This window comes from Amblyraja radiata, chromosome 4 (genome assembly GCF_010909765.2).
Source record: "Amblyraja radiata isolate CabotCenter1 chromosome 4, sAmbRad1.1.pri, whole genome shotgun sequence".
Taxonomy (NCBI): domain Eukaryota; kingdom Metazoa; phylum Chordata; class Chondrichthyes; order Rajiformes; family Rajidae; genus Amblyraja; species Amblyraja radiata.
In genome coordinates, this window is record NC_045959.1 from 59988958 (window position 1) to 60008114 (window position 19157).

Sequence of the window (19157 nt, forward strand, 5' to 3'; positions counted from 1 at the left end):
CAAAAACTTTATACTCTGTGCATAGGAGAGAGACCGGGCGCCAGTTTTTCAACAAGCGGAGTTCCCCCTTCTTGGGCAGCAGGACAACAACTGCTCTACGCCACGAGAGGGGCATCTCCCCGGTCGCCAGGCTCTCCCCCAGAACCAACATGTAATCACCCCCCAGGATACCCCAGAAGGCTCTTACAAACTCTACCATCAGCCCATCCAGCCCAGGGGACTTACCCCTCTTGAGCTGATGCAATGCACGAGTCAACTCCTCCAAAGATAAAGGGCCATCAAGAAGATCGGCCACCTCCCTATCTACAATCGGTAGACCCTCCCACAGGTCCTGCTGAGCTTCCCCGCTGAATCCACCTGCGGAGAACAGGGATCCATAAAAGGACCTGACCAAGGCACTAATCCTCTCTGGATCCGTGACAGAGGAGCCATCATCTGCGAGCAGCTCTACGAGCTGCTTGCGGGCTCCCCGTCCCTTCTCCAGAGAGAAAAAGAAAGGCGAAGCTCGATCCAGATCGTGCAGCATCTGGACCCGCGCCCTCACGTAAGCGCCTCGGGACCGCTCAAGTTGCAGGTTCCTCAAGGCTTCCTTCTTCTCCTGAAACACACCCCATTCGCAAGAGTCACCTCCAACCTGACCCAGGCGAGACTCTGCGTCTCGGGACCGCTCAAGCATCAGCTCCCTCTCAAGCCTCTCGACCGCTGAGTCCCGCCGCCCGGTCGACCCCCACGTGTATTCCTTACAAAAAAAAAGGATGTGAGCTTTCCCCACATCCCACCACTGCCTTAGGCGACTGAATGACTCCCGGAAACACCGATCCTCCAGCAGCCGGTTGTTAAAGTGCCAGTACGCAGACCCGGCCCGAGCGCGCGCTGGATTAAAATCCACACGCACCAGACAGTGGTCCGAGCATGGCACCAGCTGCATTGAGGCCGCTGAGACACGGGAAACAAATGCTCGGGAGATATATATTCAATCAATGCGGGAACCACCGCCCTCAGACCTCCGCGAAAAAGCAGTGGAATCTGGGTTGAGGTCCCGCCACGCATCAACCAACGCAAAAGAATCAATCAACCCTCTCATCTTCTTCGCTACAGCAGGGGCACACTGAGTACCAGAACGATCTCGCACCTCAAGTGTGCAGTTAAAGTCACCCCCAAGGAAGACACACTCTCCCCTATCAATAGTGCTCAACAGAGCAGTCACCTCCTGAAGTAGGCTGGCCTGAATCGTGCCGGAGCTGGGGGCATACACGTTAATGAAATGCAATGGCATGCCGTCCAGGCTCACGGCCAGATGGAGCAAATGTTCTGGCACAACTTCTTGCACTTTTATAACATTTGTCAGGAAATTCTGAGCCAACAGAAAGGCCACCCCACTCGAATTTGAGCTAAGATGACTCATATAGACCTCACCTTCCCACTCCAATCTCCAGGTGGGTTCATCACTGACAACAGTATGCGTCTCCTGCAGAAAACACACTGCAAATTTCCCCTCCCTAAGGACCGATAAAAGCTGGAATCTGCGAAAACTCGCTCTACTCCCGTTTAAGTTTAATGTAGCTACTGTGAATGCACAGGCACACTAAATTGAAACCCTCACACTTCTCCTCGTGGGCTCTGTAGCCCTCTCTCTTAGGAACTCCAAAAAGTCCCTAAACTGGCACTGCTCAGAGTCAGATGATCACTATCCTTGGTGGCAAGGATAGCCACGAGAGTTTTAACTACAGCCGGCAGATCAGCCCACCGTCTCTTAGCAGCCTCAATCTTTGTCCTGCTGGTATGGCTTGTTTTTAGAACTTCACAGATAACAATTGCATGAGACTCGTCCTTGGATCCTGGGCTATTGGCCAAGTTACTCGCACCTGACACAACACGCTCAGCATCACCAAGGTCATTTTCAGAAGTCGAAAGACCAGTGCTCTCTGGAATTTCGCTAACCCCTCCACACAAACTGGCCCCATCACTCTCCCCCTCCTCCGGCATGACACCACCCCCAGGATCAATGCCGGGGAAGGATCCCGAAGCCCCTATCCGCATCACGCAGCCCACTGACTGGCTGGGCTCCTGCACTCTGCCCTCACCCTCTACATCTGGGCCTGGGGAAGAAAAAACAAGAGGCACCCCCAGGGTCTGTGGTAAACTGGCACCCCCAGAATCTGAAAGAGGATCGCTGCCTGAATAGCTCCGACCTCCACAGCACCTAAAGCACCCCCTCCACTGGCAACACCCAGAGGCTCTCCACTTGCTTTTTTACTCTCCCCTTCCAACTCAGCCGGCAGTACAATACACACCTCAGCACCTCCATTGGCTCTAATATTGCACAGATTGGTACACCATTCCCCCCGATCCATCCCCCTTGGACTGACTCTGCTCATCCCCGTCTCAGGGTCCACACTACCAGGGGAGCTTACCCCACCCTCTAGCGTGCCAACACCCTCAGTAGGCCTCTGAAACGAGGGGACCTCCTCTGACCTAGAGGACACACCCCCAGGGGAGCTAAGCTCAACACGCGATGAGATAACTCCCTCGGAGGGCCCCTGAGACGAAAGGACATCCCCCCCGCCCAGAGGACACAGCTCCAGAGGGGTCTACCCTATAACCTGATCTTGTGGTACCCTCGGGAGATCCCTGAAGTGGAGGCTCAACCTCCAACCCAGAAGATGTCAGTTCCTGACCTCCAACCACATCGGTGGTGGAAGGTCTGGAAAAATACACCCCCCTAACTTTGGACCCACGTCCTTGCTCTTCCTCGCCAGGCCCAATCCTCCTTTTTGTCCCACTAGCAAGCGGCGGTGTGGTGACCTCCATAAGGAAAGGGTCTTCCTCCTCCACACTACCCCCAGCCACTTTACCACCCGCACGTTTTACCTTCCCTACCCCCGTCAGAGCCACCTCAGCTCCTTGCTGGGCCACGGCAGTTGCACTCTGGACCTCACTGGAGCTGACAGGCGCCCCTTGGGTGATCTCCGCACTCAGCAGTTGCACACCCACCTGCTTTTGACTCGCTTGGGTGTTCTTTTTCTGTTTATTCTTCTTCTTCTTCTGCTGCTCCCATTTCTCTCCACCCTCCCCCTGTGCCTCACCTTCAGCCACCCCCACAGGTTCAGGATGTAGGGGGGGGGGGCCCTCGCTGCCCCGGGTCCCCAAGGCGGAACTTGCAGACCCAGAAGGGCTATCTCCGCCGCCCCGGATCACCGAGGCAGGGGCGGCAGCTCCAGCCAGGTCAGCAATTCCACCCCGCCCCACCAAGGCATGACGAGCAACCCCTGATGGGCCAGCAGTGCATTCCTGGGCCGCTGCGCTAGTAGTTCTAGCAGCGACCCCGTGATTAGGACATTCCCTATGGAGATGTCCATAACCACCGCACGCATGACACCGTGCCTTTCCCCAACTCCAACGCACGGTTCTAGGGAAACCCCTACACTCCACCTCGAAGCTCCCCTCATCGCCTTCCCCCACCCCACCTTCACAAACACCCTCCTCTTGAAACTGAGAATCCCTTTTTCCTCCGGGTCTCCCCCAGGGTGCATGAGCCTAAAGCACTTAGACCGCACCTCCCCAATCTGAGACAGGTACGGAATGAGTGTCGCATCCGGAATACATGTAGGGCAACTCCGCAGGAGAACCGGTCTCACCCTGGATACCCATGGGTCCAACTGTATATGGACCACCCCCACTGAAATCCCCCTCTCCAACACTGTGGCCACATCCTCCCGGGTCTTCAATATCATCTCAACCTTTCCCCTCTCGAGCTCGGAAGAGACAATAGCCCCCCTCCCAAGAAGGGCATTCATAGCCTTCGTAATTATTCCCCTGGACATCTGGGGCCCAGTTTGAACTGAGATACCAAAACTGTCCCAGTCCAAGTCAACATGAGGCTCATATTCAGATGGCCTCGCTTCCGCTGCTGATGTCACTGCTGCGTAGCTCCTCTCCTTCGGCTGAGCCTCCGCCATCGCCATCCGGACAGAGGCACAAACCAGCTCCCGGCACCCCAGCAGCTCAGCAAATTAATTCCCTGGGACAGTCACAGTCCAAAGCAATCCTCAAAAAGCAAAGTCCTCCAGCTGAAGAAGGTAAGTTCCCAAGCTCATCCACATCCGAAAACAGCTCACCCTGTCTTGCCGAACGCAAAAGCACCTTCTTCACATTAAGCCAGGCAGCCGCACTGTGCAAAATGACTTTAGGGCAGAGAAACAGTGCCAAAACACGAAAAAGGCACCGAAAAACTTCAAACCCTCGATATTCAGGCACTCTTAGCAGTCCGCCAATGACAGCCGCTCCCTGCTCCCTCGACAATGTAGAGAAGTCGCAGGGATTTTCACACTTGTGGAGGAATTTTTAAAGCAATGGAAAGTTTCAACAGTCCAACAATAAGTGAAACTATGAAGCCCCTCTGCCTCTGTTCCTTTCCCATCGACAGAATCCTTGAAAGGCTGCTTAAAACTTCTCAGCCACTGGAGCTGAGAAAGACACAGCCTCTCTCTCTCTCATCGCAAGGACGCGCGAGCGAGGAGAAGCGAGCGAGCGGAGAGAGCCGAGATCGAGCGCGAGAGAGCGAGTAGAGAGCTCGAGCTCTAGAACGCGAGCTAGAGATAGATCTCTCTAGAGAGCGATAGCTCGCGCTCTCTCTCTAGAGGATCTTCGATCTCTCTCTCTCTCTCTCTCTCTCTTCTCTTCTCTTCTCTTTCTCTCCCTTTTCTCACTCTTTTCTCTCTCTTTTATCTCTCCCTTTTCTTTCTCTCTATTCCCCTCCTCTCTGGCTGGAATGCCTGGGTATTTATAAGGAGTAGGCTGACCAAACCAATATTAGCTACTTGGACCCAACTATTACCAGTGATGCTGGGGGTTGGCCTCTCTTGCCTGTCGGCCAGTGATAGGAATCGGAGTGGCATCCAAGGGAGTGGGTGCTGTCACAATATTATGATGAAAATGAACGAGGGAACCTGGCTATTTTTTTTTTAATTTTGCCAAGAACATCTGGCTAAGAAGGTGTACAAGACATTATGAGCAAAATTTCTGAATTAACGGAGCCCAGCACTCCATTTTTAGAATGATTAGATAGAGTCAACTTATTTCTAAGTTTGAGGAACAACATGCAAAAAGTGTGAGGAAGGTTTTAAGAAATATTTCACAGCGATAAGAAACAATTGAATTTTAAACTAATTTTATGGAGAAAATAATCACGTTAAGCAAACATATTGCAAAGAGAAGAGCATATTAGAACAATGAACCATCTGGTTGAATTGACATGAACGAAGTAAACAAAATAACTTTGGAAAAATTTACACTAAATTTAGAAAACAAAAATATCTACTTTAAAACGAACAAAATGAGAGCTAATGCTTCTTTCATCAAAGCACTATAATTAATGCCTACTGATGTGATGGATGTCTGAAAGGTTATATTCATCGATGATCAGAATTAATTTGGCAAAAGGTTCATGATTGCATGAATAGCAATTGCAATAATAAGCAAGAGCACCTAGATATTCTGTCCCATTTGAAGAGGCTATGAAAACTCCAGATGAATGAGGTTTTTTTCCAGAGAGGAATAGATCAGGTAGATGCACAGTCTCTTGCCCGGAGTAGGTAAATTTAGGACCAGAGGACATAGGTTTAAGGTGAAGGGTAAAAGATTTAATAGGAATCTGAGGGGTAACTTTTTACACTAAGGGTGGTGGGTGTATGGAACGAGCTACCAGAGGAGGTAGGGACTTTTGCAATGTTTAAGAAACAATTAGACAAATACATGGATAGGACAGGTTTGGAGGGATATGGGTGAAATGCAGGCATGTGGGACTAGTGTGGATGGGACATGGTGGTTGGTGTGGGTAAGTTGGACTGAAGGTCCTGTTTCTATGCTGTATGACTATGACTATGACTCTATAGTGAATATCAAAACGAAAAGTTTATAAATACTGATAATTGTGGCTACTGGAATTTTTGCAAGGGAAATCTGATTCAAGAAGTGTGTCAAAAATATACATGTCAAAGGAACCTGAGAGGCAACTTTTTCACACAGAGGGTGGTGAATTCAGGACCAGAGGACATAGGTTTATGGTGAAGGGGCAAAGATTTAATGGGAATCTGAGGGATAACTTTTGCACACAAAGGGTGGTGGGTGTATGGAACAAGCTGCCAGAGGAGGTAGTCGATCCCGATGATTAAGAAACAAGACAGGTACATGGATAGGACAGGTTTGGAGGGATATGGACCAAACGCAAGCATGTGGGACTAGTGTAGCTGGGACATGTTGGCCGGTGTGGGCAAGTGTTATACAAGAATTTTGCCCGAGCAGTCTGTGACCCATAGCGCTGTGGCCGGTAGCGCTTTGTTAAAATTCCCACGCGCTAAGCCGACAACGCTCTGTTTAAACCTTTGCGTGCTAAACCGGCAGCGCTGTGTGTATTCACCCCAAGTCTGTATGCTTTATGAGCCAAGTCTGTTGCACTGTGTGTATTGCCTTTACCCCAAGTCTGTAACATTGTGTATTTCTTTATACGCCAGTCTGCAACTAATAGCACTTTGTTTCCAAAGGTGGGGGGGCTTGCTCGGATGCAGCCCCCTGCCATTAGGTGCAGTTTTCAATTTGGGAGCAGCGCTATTGGCCAGGACTAACCGGTCGTTATTTCAATATCTGATTTCTTACCTGTCTCAAGGCAGGCTCCAGTAAGCCAGAAGGTGGTTCGAGTTTATGTACGAGAGGGGTTCATCGACGGGCTGAGTCGCGATCAGCTCCGCGGATGGCAGAGGCAGAGAGAGAAAGAGTGAGAAAGAGACAGTGAGAGAGAGAGTGAGAGAGAGAGAGAGAGAGAGAGAGAGAGGAGAAAGAGAAGGAGAGAGAGAGAGAGAGAGAGAGAGGGAGAGAGAGAGAGATGGTGGGAGAGAGAGAGAGAGAGAGATAGAGGGAGAGAGAGAGAGAGACGTGTGCTGCTGTAAAACTGGACCCCGCACATACCAAGCCAAGTATTATTTTAGTCCTCTCTTGCCAATAAAACTGATTTGCAACTTAACAGACGAGTCTCTTTTCTGTTCTACTAATCCTTGAACCTGTTCCCTTGTAACAGCAAGTAGGGCCGAAGGGCCTGTTTCCACACTGTATCACTCTATGACTATGACTAGGGCGGCATAGTGGCACAGCAGTGGAATTGCTGCTTTCCAGCACTTTCAGCGCCAGAGACCCAGGTTCGATCCTGACAATGGGTGCTGTTTGTACGGAGTTTGTACGTTCTCCCCGTGACCTGCCTGGGCTTTATGCACAGTCTCGGTGGACCGAAGGGCCTGTTTCCGCATTGTATCTCTAAACTAATCGAAACTAGGACTATTTCTGATCTATTTCAACTGCACCTTTACAGTCTGCACGCTGGCCTACATCAGCTCCTGATTCAGCTGGTGTGCATGTGTCATCTGTCCTTTTCACTAACATCAAGCCAGCATTATGATGGTGTCAACTTTTCCAATAGTGTCAGCTGTGTCTCTGTGGGTAGTGCTGTCAATGACTGACTTAAAAGATTGCATGTTTGATGTCTTTAGAGATATAAGGTCAAAGACGAGACAGTTGAGCTCAGAAAAAATGCTGAAGTTGACACAAAATGCTGGAGTAACCCAGCGAGTCAGGCAGCATTTCTGAAGAACATGGATTGGACATTTCAGTTGGGACCCTTCTTCAGACTGACGCAGGTACAGTTTCAACACTTAAAAGGATTTTGGACAGGTACATGAATAGGAAAGGATTAGAGGGATGTGAGTCAAACATGGGCAAATTACTGTTTCAGTTTGATTGTTTCGGTTTAGTTTATTGTCACGTGTACAGAGGTACAATGAAAAGCTTTTGTTGCGTGCTAACCAGTCAACAGAAAGACAGTACATGATTACAATAGATCTACAGTATTTACAGTGTATAGATACATGATAAGGGAATAACGTTTAGTGCAAGGTAAAGCCAGCCATGACCATTCAAGGATAGTATGGAGGTCACCCAAGAGGTAGATAGTAGCTCAGCTTTGCTCTCTGCTGTGGTAGGATGATGCAGTTGCCTGATAACAGTTGGGAAGAAAATGTCCCTAAATCTTGTGGTGTGTGTTTTCATACTTTTATAACATGTGCCCGATGAGAAAGGGTAGAAGAGGGAGTGGCCAGGGTGCGACTCATTCTTGATTATGCTAGTGACCTTGCCGGGGCAGAGTAGGATATAGAAAGAGTCAACAGAAGGGAGGTTGGTTTGTGTGATGGTCTGGGCTGCGTCCACAATTCACTGCAATTTCTTGCAGTCTTGGATGGAGCTGTTCCCAAACCAAACATTTTGGGATGCCGAACAAGGGCAGGACCTACACAGTAAATGGTAGGCCTCTGGATAGTGTTGTAGAGCAGAGGAATCTAGGAATGCAGGTGCATGGTTCCTTGAAGGTCGAGTCGCAGGTAGATAAGGTGGTCAAAAAGACTTTTGGCACTTTGGCCTTCATCAGTCAGAGTATTGAGTATAAAAGATGGGAGGTCGTGTTGCAGTTGTATAAGACGTTGGTGAGAAGACATTTAGAATATTGTGTTCAGTTCTGCGCACCATGTTATAGGAAAGATATTGTCAAGCTTGAAAGGGTTCAGAGAAGATTTACGAGCATGTTGCTGGGACCAGAGGGTGGGAGCTATAGGGAGTTGTGTAGGCTGGGTCAGAGTCAAAGTCAAAGCTGGCGATGGCGATTGTCCCGCGGCCATTAAAGCCACGCCGGGTGATGCAAGGTCGCGCACCGGGTCTAGTTGTTAGAGCCCCCGGCGCGCGCTCGCAAAGTCCCGCGGCCATTCCAAGCCGCGCGGGGCGATGGTATAAGGCCACGCTCCAGGTGCTCTTCAACCCCGCAACTCGGGCGGGAGAAGTCGCCGTTGCGGAAGCCCCGAAAAGCGGTCACCCAGCAGGGACCCGCGGGCTCCCGGTGCCACTGTCCGCCAGACCCACAGTTGCAGCCTCCGAATCCCCGGGGGTCGGGTGGCAGCAGCGTCCACCACAGCTCCACCCGCTCCGGACTCGGCCAGCTCCGTGATGGTGAGTAGTCGGCAGCTCCGTAGCTGGTACCCCAGGTCGTTCCTGTTGGAGGCCGCTCCACGTTGCAGCCCCAACGACAACGGAGACCCGACAAAGAAAAAGTCGGGTCTCCCGTGCAGGGGAAAGATTTTAAAGTTACCCCCCCCCCCCCCCCCCCACCCCCACCCCCCCCACACACATACCCCAACAAAAAAAATAATAACAACTACATAAAAACAAGACAAAATTAATAAATTTAATAAAAACACAGACGGACTGCAGAGGCCGCTGCTGACGAGAGTCGCGCCGCCCACCGAAGAAATAGTCAGACAGGTACATGGATAGGACAGGTTTGGATGGATATGAACCAAACAAAGGCAAGAGGGACTGGTGTAGCTGGGATATTGTTGGCCGCTGCGGGCGAGTTGGGCCGAAGGGCCTGTTTCCACACTGTATCACTATGACTAAGCTGTGATGCATCCTGATAAAATGCTTTCTATGGTGCATCTGTAGAAGTTGGTGAGAGTTGTAGGAGACATGACAAACTTCCTACGCCTTCTAAGGATGTAGAGGCGTTGGTGTGCTTTCTTGGTCGTTGCTTCAATATGGGTGGTCCAGGAGAAGTTGTTGATGATATTGGCTCCTGGGAATTTTACGTTTTCAACCATCTCTACATCGGCACATCAATGCAAACTGAGGTATGTGTACCGCTTCACTTCCAGAAGTTGATCACTATCTTCTTTGTCTAGCTGACATTGAGAGAAAGATTGTTGTCTCGACAACAGGACATGAGCTTCTCAATCTCCATTCCTGTACTCCATCTCATCATTATTTGATATCCGGCCCACAATGGTGGTATCACCTGTGAATTTGTAAATTGAATTAGATTTATACATGGCTGCACAGTCGTGGGTGTACAAGGAGCAAAGAAGGGGCTGAGAACACATCCTTGCAGAGCCCCAGTGTTGAGGATTATCGTGGAGGATGATTTGTCCTCTATCCTCACTGACTGGGGTCTGTTGGTCAGGAAGTCGAGGATCCAGTCGCAGAGATTAGTTGTAGAAATAAGACTAGACTGGATGGGCATCTTGGTCAGTATGGACTAGTTGGGCTGAAGGGCTGTTCTGTGTTGTGATTCTAATGCCCCTGTCCCACTTAGGAAACCTGAACGGAAACCTCTGGAGACTTTGCGCCCCACCCAAGGTTTCCGTGCGGTTCCCAGAGGTTGCAGGTGGTTGCCGGAGGTTGCAGGTAGTGGAAGCAGGTAGGGAGACTGACAAAAACCTCCGGGAACCTCCTGAAACCGCACGGAACCCTTGGGTGGGGCACAAAGTCTCCAGAGATTTCCGTTCAGGTTTCCTAAGTGGGACAGGGGCATTAGGATCTGCACTCCATCTGATACACAAGTACTGCTGTAAAAAAACATTTGCCAGATGAATCCAGCCTTGTTGTTTTTCACTTGCTATGTTTCTGAAGCCCCAGAAACACAGCTGGCTGTGGTTAAAAATAGAAGTCTAAAAAGCAAACAAAAGCATGGACGTTTGAAATCTGAGGTAAAAAGGGAATATGCTGGAGTTTCATGGTGAGTCACAGTGCATCAGTAGAGAGAAAAACTAGAGTTAAGAATTCAGGCGGCTCGCCTTTCATCAGAGCCTCTCAGGATGGAACACCAACAAGAACTAACACAAACAGTGATATAAAGATGGCATAGAACTCTGGCCGTTTCTGAAGGCACAGTGGCGCAACGGTAGAGTTGCTGCCTTACAGCACTTGCAGCGCCAGAGACCTGGGTTCGATCCCGACTACCGGTGCTTGTCTGTACAGAGTTTGTACGTTCCCCACATGACCTGTGATGGTTTTCTCCGAGATCTTCGGTTTCCTCCCACATTCCAAAGACGTACAGGTTTGTAGGTTAATTGGCGTGGTATAAATGTAAATTGTCCCTAGTGTTAGGGTAGTGTTAATGTGCAGGGATCGCTGGTCGGTGCGGACTCGGCGGGCTGACAAACCTGTTTCCATGCTGTATCTCCAAACTAAACTAAATTCCAAGTATCGCCAGCGTTTGCTACTTGTGTTAGATATTATGTCAATGATTAAGTGATTCAATGACTCAATGATTGAATGACACTTTCATGTCACATGTACCCAGATACAGTGAAATGCTTTGCTTTGCATACAACCCAGTAAAATCATACAGCAGACCTCACCCAGGCAGTACACAAGAGTCGCCATGTTTCGGCGCCGACAAAGTGGCAAAATTTCACCGAACAGTGACCGCAAATTTCATCGCAAGTGGCAACAGGCAGTTAGAACAGAGGAATGCAACCTCATCAGACGTTTCAATAACCAAGTCGCCTCTATGGATCTATGGACTAAATAAACCATTAATCTGTCTATCTGCCTAGGTTAAGGCCATAAGTAGGGTTTGAGTCAGATTGGGTTCCTGTTTCATTTTTTTTCCAAAATTTACCATCACAATAGAACCGAAGTCGTTCGCTTTGCTAAACTGTAACCCTATCTGTCTACTCTAATATAATTCCATTTATCCAGTACTCTTTGTGTAATTACTCAACTTCCTTCTTTTCAATTTCATGTATGGTCTTTTATTTTTTGCACTGCCGAACATTGTTCTGCTTAACTTTTGTACATTTTAATTACTGGCAATCATCAATAGTGATGATGGATCATAAGAAGGGAACAGATCAGTAGATATTTTATGGCAACCATAATAAAAATCATGACGGGGAATATGACTTTAGAACAAAAAAGATCAGATGTTAATGCACAAACTCATTTGTGAATGTTACTGTAATGAATTTCAGGTAATGCTTGGCATTTATGTTAATAACACTGGAGCTGAAAATCAATGGTAATTCAATGGTAATCTGACCTAATATCTTCCCGTTATATTTTAATACAGCATTATTGCACATGCCTCGCCTGCTTTCACAAAGAACATCTAGTTGCTCAAGCCTTGTCTGCGAGGAGCTGATAAGGAAAAATAAATGAGGTAGGCAACCTTTTCCAATTAATTCCTCTTTTTTTCTGTCTTTCTCTTGTGAAACGTATATTTATTGGAATATTTTGCAGCCTGAGGACAACGTTATTCTATTAAAAGAAATTGTACACTGATTGAAGGAGACCGTCGTTATTAAACAAAATTCTTGTATGATTTAATTCATTTTTAATTTTTAATGTTGCTTTTCTCCCTTGAGCAATACACCATTGCCCAGCCAGGAGACCAGGCAGATTAGTTATTCCCACTATTTCAACAGCTTCCATTAAATAATCACAATGAACCTGCTGAGAATGGCTTCGTTTATTTATTTGTCTTCAATTTTTATTTCCCTCCGATTCAGTTTAGTTTAGTTTATTGTCAAGTGTACCGAGGTACAGTGAAAAGCAGACAGAAGGTACAAAAAGTGGAAAGCTCATACCACCAGACTCAGGAGCAGCATCTTCCTCTCTGTTATTCGACTTCTGAACGATCTTCTCATAGGCCAGGGTGTAATCCCAATCTTCCAACCTTTTCTCTGAACTGCAACATTTCAATGTTGAAAACTATATTCTGTACTCTCATATATTTTTCTTCGCTCTACCTGTAACTTATCTATGACTTGATTGTACATTTTTTTTTTTTTTTTTTTTTTTTCTTATTTAGATGTTTTTATTAAGGACAGTGCATATTTATAAACATTTGCATGCAATACGCAAGATTATAGCTATAGGATAATTTCCATCTGTAGTCCCTCTGGTAAACCAGGTTAACACATCACAACACATTCAATCCATAAGAAAAGAATCAAAACAAAACAAAAGACAAACAAAAAACATAACAAAACAGACAATAAAGTTAAAAAGTAACAATAAAAGACTGCCAGATGATTATATTACGGTTGATTATGAATACAGGTTTGATTTTCCAGTAACCATTTTTTGAGTTGTTTTGTAAATGTGGTGATGGTTGGCAGATCCCGTATGAAGCAGGGGATCGTGTTCCAGGTATGCGACGCTCTATAGGAAAATACTGTCTGGCCAAATACACTTTTCTTAAACGGGACAACACAATCACCCCTGGATGCTGCTCTTGTCGACCTATTTATGTTCTTCTTTATAAATTCTTTTAACGGAGGTGGGGTGATTGGCTGTACGCATATACAGTATTATCTGAGTTAATTGAATAGAACACAACAAAGCTTTACACTTCAACTCCCCCTCCCATTCCCAATCCGACCTCTCTGTCCTGGGTCTCCTCCATTGCCAGAGTGAGCAACAGCGGAAATTGGAGGAACAGCACCTCATATTCCGTCTGGGGACCTTGCGTCCATATGGCATTAACATTGAATTCTCCCAATTTTGCTAGCCCTTGCTGTCTCCTCCCCTTCCTTAACCCTCTAGCTGTCTCCTCCCACCCTCCCATCCGCCCGCCCTCGGGCTCCTCCCCCTCCTCCCCTTTTACTTCTTTCTCCCACCCCCCCATCAGTCTGAAGAAGGGTTTCGGCCCGAAACGTCACCTATTTCCTTCGCTCCATAGATGCTGCTGCACCCGCTGAGTTTCCCCAGCAATTTTGTGTACCTTCGATATTCCAGCATCTACAGTTCCCTTTTGAAAGCTTTACACTATATCTTGGTACACATGACAATAATAAACCAATATCAAAACGAGTGGAAAAACCTTTCAGAGTTCCCTTTCCAGTCTACCACTATAATTATGAGAGAAACTCAAAGAGGGGAAAATAAGGGTTGTTCACTTTATCAAGATGTGTCAAAATGCTTTACATCCAATGAAGTAAAATAATAGGGTGGTAATAATGGGAGATTTCACCTTCCCTAATATTCACTGGGTTGTCTATAGTGTAAAGTACATGGAAAGGATGGAATTGGTAAAATTAATTCAACAAAGCTTCCTTCATCAATGTATAGAAGGCCCTACTAGAGAGATGCAACACTGGACCACCTTTCAGGGAACAATGTAATGCAAGTGACAGAAGAGTCAACAGGAGTGCAGGTTGGGACCAATGACCATAACTCTATCAGTTATGGACAAGGATAGGACTGGCCCTCAAGTTAAGGTCTGAAATTGGGGCAAGGCCGATTTTGCAGACATTAGGCTGGACCTTGCTGAGATCAATAGGGAGAGTCTGTTTGCAGGTAACGGGATGGCTGGCAAGTGGGAGGCTCTCAAAAGTGAGATAGCAAGAATGCACGGACTCATGTTCCTGTGAGGATGAAGGGTCTGGCAAGTTCAGGAAGCCCTAGTTGATGTGAAATGTTGAGGCTCTGGTCAGGAAAAAAAAGGAGGCATATGTCATAGGCAGTCAGCATTAATCAAATCCCTCCATGAGTATAAGAATAGTAAACTTTAGAGTCATATAGTCATAGTCATAGAGTGAAACAGTGTAAAAGCAGGCCCTTCAGCCCAACCTGCCCACACCGGCCAACATGTCCCAGCTACACTAGTCCCACCTGCCTGCGCTTGGTCCAAATCTCTCCAAACTTGTCCTATCATGTAACTGTCTAACTGTTTCTTAAAAATTGAGATAGTCCCAGCCTCAACAAGCCGGCAGCTTGTTCCATACACACACCATGCTTTGTGTGAAAAAGTTACCCCTCAGATTCCTATTAAATCTTTTCCCTTTCACCTTGAACCTGTGTCCTCTGGTTCTCGATTCCCCTACTCTGGGCAAGAGATTCTGTGCATCTACCCGATTTATTCCTCTCATGATTTTATACACCTCAATAAGATCATCCCTCATCTTCCTGCACTCCAAGGAATAGAGACCCAGCCTTTTTCCTTGACTTTGGAGATACTGCTGGGAAACAGGCCTTTTGGCCCACAGAGTCTGTGTCGACCAGTGATCCTCATACACTAGCACTATCCTGCTCACTTGGGACAATTTACAGTTTACCGAAGCCAGTTTACCTGTACGTCTTTTGAATGTGGGAGGAAATCTTAACCCTAATGCACCCGGAAGAACCCCACACGGTCACAGGGAGAACATATACATTCTGTACAGACAGTGAGGATCGAACTCGGGTCTTGGTACTGTAAGGCAGCACTCTACCGCTGTGCCACCGTGCCATTCAAAGTAGGAGTACACTTAAGAAGGCAATCAGTAGGACAAAAAGAGGACATTCAGTGGATTTGGCAGGCAAGGTAAAGGAAAAAACCTGAGATCCTACAGGTATATCAAGAGTACAGAGAATGTCCAGAGAAAGAATAGGCCTCCTTAAAGATCACTCCACCCGTCCTTGTGTAGAGCCACAAGAGATGGGGAGATATTAAATGAATATTTCTCATTCGTTTTTACTGAGGAGAAGATCATGAAAACTAAGGAACAAAGGAATTAAGACATCTTAAATCATACACGAATGACCAAAGAAGAGGTACTGATATGTCGGAATGAACTGCAGAAGCTGGTTTAATTTGAAGGTACACACAAAATGCTGGAGTAACTCAGCGGGACAGGCAGCATCTCTGGAGAGAATGAATGGCCCATTCCTTCTCTCCAGAGATGCTGCCTCACCCACTGAGTTACTCCAGCATTTTATGTCTACAAGAGATATTGATGGTTATAAATCCTCAGGGCCTGATCAAGTCCATCCTCTGAATTTGTGGGGTGATCGAGAGGCTTGTTTGGAGGTCATTGCAGAGATAGGGAAAGGACTAGCATTTAGACAGGCAGCGACTGATTCGGGATAGTTAGCATGGTTTTATGCGAGGGAAACAGTCTCACAAGTCTGAAAACTTACCTGCTCTTCTTCAAATGGTGTCACCAGGTGTTTTACATTCACTCAAGAGCTCAGACAGAGCCTGAGTATTAAATCTGATCTGAAATGGCTCCCATCCTACACTGCAGAGCATTTGCAGAGTCAGCATGAATTGTGCTCTCAAGTTACTGTAGGAGTTTTTAATTCACATACTTTTCTGCAGTGGATGTTAGTAAATGGGATATCTGTCAATCTTCCTTCCAGGGACCAGTGGCAGATTCTTGAGTTGATAACTATGATGGAAGCTCCAAAATGTTCACTGAGGTTGGGTACAGCAAACAAAGCATCTGAATCAATTCTTGTGATGAGCCGATGAATCCTAGCTCTGCTGATTACAAAAATTCTTCGAAAACACTAATCATGGTAGAGCTGCTGCCTTAAGCCCCTGTCCCACTTAGGAGACCTAAACAGCAACCTCTGGTGACCTTGCCCACCACCCAAGGTTTCCATGAGGTCACCGGAGGTTTTGGTCACTCTCCCTAATGGGAGAGTGGTTTCCGTGTGGTCGAGGCTTCATCTAGGTTGCTGCTATTTTTTCATCATGATTAAAACCGGCCTCGACTAAAAATAGGTTGCCGTTTTAAAAATCGATAATTTTTTAGTTGCAGGTCTAGTCGAAGCCAGTATTCTTCATAGTCGAGGAAGGTTTTCAACATATGCGTGGGAGGTGGTAGGTGGTTGCAGGTCACTTCGAACGTGATTTTTTTTTGGGTGGTGGGCAAGTTCACCAGAAGTTGCTGTTTGGGTCTCCTAAGTGGGACAGGGGCTTTACAGCGCCGGGGACCCAGATTCGAACCTGACTATGGGGATTCTGCTCCGTTGCGATCGGGGATTCCCTCACAGTCGGCAGCTCGAGCTCTGTTGCTGCTGGGAGTCCTGCTCATCGGATGGGGCCACGATTCCGGGCTCCATGGAGGCTTCTGTAAATTGGCTTCTGTAGATTGTCCCTTATGTGCAGAACTAATACAGTATGTGCGGTACTAGTATAGGTGATTGTCGGTCGGCACGGACTTGATGGGCCGAAGAGCCTGTTTCCATGCTGGTATTCAATGACATTACAAACATTTCTATGGATAGATTTCTTAAAGAGCCGTCGAAACCTCAGAAGGTCTTACAATGAATTTGAAAAATATCAGCTGATAAGAAGGTTGATTTAAAAGTGAGATAGTGAGAGCTCAAGGGACTCTGCATGTTCCTGTTAGAGTGATGGGCCAGGCTGGCAGGAGAAAGAAGGAGTCATGGGACAGGTACAGGTAGCTAGGATCAAGTTAAACCCTGGAGGAGTGTAGGGGATGCAGAGTATTATTAAAAAAGAAGTTGGGAGGGTAAAAATTGAGTCATGAGGTAGTTAGGGAACTGAGATGTCCTAGGAGAGTCTATATTAAAGTAAAAAATGTGTTGGGCATCTTAAAGTGTATGAAGGTAAATACATCTCCAGGACCCACATCCTCCAACTGAAATGACAATCACCTGGCCAAACCCATTTCCCAATACAAGGTCTAGGTTGGCCCATCTTAGAGTTGGACTACCAATATACTGTTTCAAGGAACCCTCTTGAATAAACCTAACAAATGATGCCCCATCTAAAGTTCTTGCACCTGGAAACTTCCAGTCAATTTGGTGGAAATAGAAGTAAGGCACTGTAAGAATCCTGTTGCTTCTATATCTTTCTATAACCTGTCTACATATTTGCTCCCCAATCTCCCAATGGTTATTGTGCGGCCTAACGTATAAATCCCATCAGAGTGATTACATCTTTCTTATGTATGGCTTCCGTGGATGAACCCACCAGTATGTCCTCTCCCATTGAGGGCCATTGTGACATTATATCAACGTATATATTGTTTGCGAAATCCTGTTGTGTTAGAGACTCCGTTGTATTTATCTACATTTTAACATGTTACCAAGGTTAAATTTAATGAATAAACTGCTTGAGATGGCAACATCTGTGAATGCAAATGTTCGGATGCCATTTTGCGTCGAGATCCTTCTTCAGACCGATGGTGTAGAGGGGCGAAAGTTGGTAGAAAAAGGCGAGGGGAAAGGTTTGGAAGTGATAGGTGGATGGAGATAAGGATGGGTTAGTTTAGCAGATGAGTTGGTTGGGAGAGAGATGGGTGGAGATGGCAACCAAGGCGGGAGGAGATAGGTGAGGACAACAAACGGGTGCAAATGGTGGAATTTGTTAAGGAAGGTGGGGAGTGAAATGCAAAACCAGAGGAATTGATGGTGGGTAGAAGAGAAGGAGGAGTGAATACAAAGGTGTGTGTATGGCTGGGAGCCGGAGAGGAACTGAGCAGATGAGAGGGAGAGGGGGAGGGGAACTGGGCAGATCAGAGGGGGAGATGGAGGGGGCAGGTTCATCAGAATTTGGAGAATTCTATGTCCAAGACGTTGGGTTTTTGGATTTCCAAGCAGAATATAATGTGCTGTTCTTCCAATTTGGCTCTGTCTCAGAATGGAGGTGAGTTAGGAGGTAGAGCAACAGGTATCGCACTCCTGATCCAGGAGAGGGAAAGAGGTAAGTGTGGAGGAATGAGCAAACCAATGAGCCACAAGGGCTCTGCAGAATGGGTGCCAAGGGGAATATGTGACTTGTCATGGGATTCCTTTGAATTGCGAAAACAATGATCTTTCACCATACTTCAATGTGATCCCACCACCAGTTACATCTTGCGATCTACATACCATCTCTCCATATGGTCTGCATTTCACTCTCTGCCTTCCCTTTCTTATCCAATTCCACCATTTCGACCTTGTGTCACCTCCAGCCTTGGCTACCATCTCAACCAATCTTGCCCCCATCTGACACCTGCCACAAACCCTCCATAGCTGGATCAAGTTATAACTTGTCATTTCTTGCCCCAGCCCTACCCCTTACCTATTTCTCCATATAGCCTTCCCCTCTACCAACTATCTGAAGAATCGTCCACACCCAAAATGCCACCTCTCCATTTCCTTCCACAGATGCTGCATGACCTGCTGAATTCCTTTAGACTTTAGTCTTTAGAGATGCAGCATGGAAGCAGGCCCTTCGACCCACCCAGTCTGCGCCGACCAGCGACCACCCTGCAAATTTGCACTATCCTACATGCCAGGGGCAATTTACAATTTTACCAAAGCCAATTAACCTGTACGTCTTTGAAATGTGGGAGGAAACCGGAGCACCCAGAGAAAACCCACTCAGTCACAGGGAGAACGTACAAACTCCATACAGCCAACGCCCATAGTCAGGATTGAACCTGGGTCTCTGGTGCTGTAAGGCAGCAACTCCACCGCTGCACCACTATGCCACCCTGTCCTTCTTTTGTTTGCTTTTTGTTCAAGATTCCAACATCTGCAGTCTCTTGTGCCTTTACATTAAA

At 47.1% G+C, this 19157-nt stretch overlaps 1 protein-coding gene across 1 annotated transcript in view; it reads left to right on the forward strand.

Annotated features, from left to right (window-relative positions):
• Positions 1 to 11939: 11939 nt before the first annotated feature.
• The window catches only part of dlgap1 (DLG associated protein 1), a 338923-nt gene continuing 331705 nt past the window's right edge, over positions 11940 to 19157 (forward strand). Inside the window, exon 1 of the mRNA XM_033019586.1 lies at positions 11940 to 12031. The gene's annotated coding sequence lies outside the window, so the exon portion shown is untranslated. The remainder of the gene's footprint in view (positions 12032 to 19157) is intronic.